Genomic DNA, 4484 nt, shown 5'->3' with positions numbered 1-4484 from the left:
AAGTCCATTCGTGATTTTTCTACACCCTTGGTTGCTAATGCAGTCATCGGACCTAATGTTATCAATGGGGACACTAACTTTGAGCTTAAGCCAGCGTTAATTATAATGGTTCAAGCTAGTCCATTCCATGGGAAAGCCCACGAGGATGCAAATTCTCACCTCCAACATTTCTTGGAGATTTGTAGCACAATCACCATTAATGGAGTGAGCCAAGAGGCTATACGTCTTCGCCTTTTCCCCTTCTCTTTGTTAGGAAAGGCTAAGCGATGGTTTTACTCTAGCCGCAACATTGTAGATACCTAGGACAAGTGTTCCAACGCTTTCCTAGTTAAGTTTTTCCCCATGGGGAAGACTAATACTCTGCACAATAAAATCTCTAGTTTTCAACAACTAGCAGATGAGTCGATTCTCGAGGCTTGGGAATGAATGCAAGAGTATGTCTCTGCATGCCCACGCCATGGCATGGAAGACTGGCTTTTGATCTAGAACTTCTACCATGGATTAGTGCCATTAGATAGGAGCCATTTAGATGTTGCTGTTGGTGGTGCATTCTTTTCGCTAAGTGTTGCAAATGCAAAGACGTTGATCGAGAAGATGGTCTCCAACCAAGAATGGAACGACGATCGACTCCAACCTCGTAAACGAGGTATGCATTCAATTAAAGAAATTGACATGCTTGCAGCTAAGATGGATCTACTCGCGAAGTGAGTGTTACATTATGAGAAGGTGAGTGCCCAAGAGACACTCAAAGCCATGGATTCCCACATGACTTGCGAAGTCTGTGGAGATGTAGGACATTCGAGCAATTCCTGCCCTGAAACTCAAGAGGACCTCAACTTCGTCAACACCGACAATGGGTTCCGTCCACAACATTAACGCTAGAATTAGCGCTCCAACAACCAGGGAGGTAACAATTATTAATCTTCTTCTCATTTGATTAATCAACATAATAATAGTTATGCTTTCTTGAAGGATCTTGCTTATAGCAATGGTAGAATGACTGAGAGTATAAATAAAAAGTTGAATGCTCATGACAAGATGTTGGAAAACATAAATGCAAAATTGGATGAATTTTCTTGTCTAAAAGAATCAACTTAGTTTCAATAGGACGATAGAAACACAATTAGCTCAAATTGTTGCTGCTATCCCATCCTATGAAAAAGATAGAATTCCTGGCAAACTTGAGGGAACCGTGGAGACAACCAACTTTATTATGGCAAGGTATGACTTCTCTGAGAATGGTTGTGGATTTCCTATTAAGAAAGGTGATCCTGGGAACCCAGTCATTACTTGCTCCATAGGCCCCCACACTTTTCATAATGCCATTTGTGATCTAGGCTCTAGTATTAACATAATTTCTAAGGCAACTTATGATAAATTGTTCTACACTACCTTAGCACCAACTTCAATTTACTTATAGTTAGCCGACCGATCTACCCGTTATCTCGAGGGAGTATCCACTGATTTATTAGTTAAAGTTAGGAGTGCTTATGTTCCTATAGATTTTATGATCTTAGACATGGGTAATGCCAAGGATACACCTTTAATCCTTGGTCGTCTTTTCCTTAATACTGCAAAAGCTTTCATATATGTGGCTTCTGGGCAAATCCAATTCCACTTTGCTAGAAGAAAAGAAATATTTGCTTTTGCCTCTGGACAACCCCTCTTTGATGAGAAACCAGTAAAGAAGAAGCATCCGAAGAGAATCAAGATGAAGAAACCAAAGCCGATTGAAGAACCGGAGAAACCTGTCAAGAAGAAGAATAGAAAGAGATGGCATAAAAAGAAAGATCCGTCCTCAAACTCGTCATCCCCTGATCTAGGTCCTGATAAGGCCTCTGAGGTGGAATAAGAGGAAATGCCTCCACCCAAATATGAATGACCTTGAGACCGATAAAAAGGTAAGTTTTCTATTTCTTGCATTTATTTATCGCATTTTGTTAGTTGCCTTTCATTTCCAATAAAGTTGCTTCACATTGCATGATAGGTTAGTTGCATTCAGCTACTCTATGTTAATAAAAAAAAGTTCTATAGTAGCTAATGGCTAATAGGATAGATATGCATTTAAAGCAACACATATGAAAAAAAAATAGTAATAATTTATAAAAAAAATTAGTTGCATCTCTACTGAATAAGTTATCTAGTAGTTATAGGTTTAGCTAGTTATTTATGCATTCTAGTAGTATTAGTTAGTCAATAAAGAAAAGAATCAAAAGAGCCACCAGAAGACTTTCCAACCTATGCAAAAGGCAAGCTTGGGGGAGACATCTCTCCCCGCTTAGGTATGAAAATCTTAAACTCTCTTGTTACATTCATGTTTACTTTATATTTCAATATTCATGATCACAGAATGTACAGAGGAGTGCCTTTAAATTATTCCGAGAGATACTCTGCTCTAATAAAATGATGATAAAATTATTTGGAGATGATGAATAGTTGCTCTATGATACTTTGCAAAAGCTTGTTACACAACCTTATACTTCTTAACTTTTGAGCTTGATAAACTTAGAGTTCATCTTAAGTTGAATGCTTTCGTGTGTTGCAAATGCTATAACCAAGAATAGGCTTTTGTGAGATATGAGCCATGATTAGAGTAAATCTTTGAACCTATCTGAGGAATGGTAAAGACAACCTAGAGTTTTGTTTTGCAAAATGCTAAACTCTATTGCTAGAAGTTCCTCAATGGTGATAAATTCCTACTAGAGCCAAATACTTATACATACATACATGATAAAAGCCACCATCAAAGCTGCTTGTTTGTTTTGAGCTTTTTCAAGCCTTGTTGATCTGAGTAGAGAAACATTTCACGCCTTTTGATCAACCTCATGTACACCCACATATTTATGCTATTCCTACACTGGGGATACGCATCCATACATGTATTCCATTTAGTATTGCTCTATGAGAATCAAAGTTACCTCTCTATGCTATCTTACATCAAAAGAGAGGCATGGGCTATAGAAAAAAATGAGAGAGAATAAAAGAGCAAAAAGCTCTAGTGTTCAAAAAAAGAGAGAGAGTGTGAGAAAATGAAATGTAGCCATGCCCTCTCAACAAGAAGCTAGAGAAGGGAAACTTCTCAATGGAGTACCACTTCCACCAAATATACCACACACATGCACCCCTTGATCAATTTGTATGACTTGTTGCTCCTTGTGATCCAAGTGTTTGACTTAGCAATAAATTCAATTCAAGTAAGCTATGCTTTTACCCCTACCTTGAGCTGCACATAAGCTTTAGGATAGAAATTAAGGCTAAAATTCATGGCCTTAGTGAGGATTTCAAATACCATTGAGTGACTTGAGTGAACTATAACACCCCGGTGTTAAGCATTGCATTTGACACCTACATTTCATGATCACAAGCATCATCCAAGCATTCATGAACATGAGCATATGAAATCTCATATCATTCCTATACTTTGTCACATGAAATGTTGATTTATATATATGTTTATGCTTGCAATCATGTATGACCAATGTATGAAATGGTTGTGAGGTCATGAAAACACCTTAGACACATCTAGGATGGTAAATGTAACAATGTTTGTATTCATGACATCGGCCAAATTTGCTTCTAAGTGTTGGTTTCATTTGAAATGCCATTTTCATGATGCTAGTTTGACTAAAGTTGAACAGTAGCTTAGAGTATTTGCATGGCTATGTGACCTAAATAAAAGTTGTAGTACTTTACTTGGGTAACAACTTTTATTTTTGGGTCAAGGTGTAATTTAGTGCATAGCATGCTCAAAAACAGCTCACAAGTATCAACAAAATGTTGTTTTGAGACTTGCAAAAATTTCTAAGTGTTGAAATGGTTTTCAGTTTCAAAGTACCTCAATTTGTAGCAATGTAGTTTGTTAACCAGTGAGAATTAGATGATGGTTATTAAAGCAAAGTTGGAGATCTCATATAGCCTTACAACTTTCATTAAGGAAGTTTTTGCAGTGGACGAATGGATTAGGAAGTATAGCATCGTTAAGTTGCACTGTTAGTCGGCGATGGTGGCGCCTGAACCCACGCCCGTGCGTGGCGTCGTGGCCGACCGGCCATAGGCTATGGCTGCCACGTGGGGTACCACACCAGCGTTGGTCTAGCCAGTCAGGCCCAAGTGGGCACTTAAGTGTCGCGCACCCACCACTCCATCCACTCGCCCGCTCTCACTCCCTCCTGCTCGCTCTGCCTCTCCGCAGCGCCGCGCTGAGCTCGCCGCAGCACCGCCGCAGCTCCGCCACAACCGCTCACCGCCGACGTAGCCTTGCCGACCGATTCATCTTGGCCACAGCTGCTACACCATCACCTCCACCTCCTCGAGCCACTAGTACCACCTATCGACCCTAGGTAGAGCGGCATTTTGCCTCGCCACAACCGCTATCATCACCGGAGCGCCGCCACGCTCGTGGCTCACCGTGGCCCGACCATTCCGCTGCACCGTATGCCTTCATTTTCTTTGGTCCGGCACCGTGATAGAGTCTAGAAGCTTAG

At 40.3% G+C, this 4484-nt stretch overlaps 1 non-coding gene across 1 annotated transcript; it reads right to left on the bottom strand.

Moving 5' to 3' along the window:
• Positions 1–355: 355 nt before the first annotated feature.
• On the bottom strand, positions 356–464 carry LOC136484521 (small nucleolar RNA R71). Its single transcript, XR_010766043.1, has one exon. It is a non-coding gene; the product is annotated as a small nucleolar RNA R71 (small nucleolar RNA).
• Positions 465–4484: the final 4020 nt, after the last annotated feature.

This window comes from Miscanthus floridulus, chromosome 9, assembly GCF_019320115.1.
Source record: "Miscanthus floridulus cultivar M001 chromosome 9, ASM1932011v1, whole genome shotgun sequence".
Classification (NCBI taxonomy): domain Eukaryota; kingdom Viridiplantae; phylum Streptophyta; class Magnoliopsida; order Poales; family Poaceae; genus Miscanthus; species Miscanthus floridulus.
The sequence above is the reverse complement of the archived record's forward strand: the minus strand, read 5'-3'. Positions and strand labels throughout refer to the sequence as shown.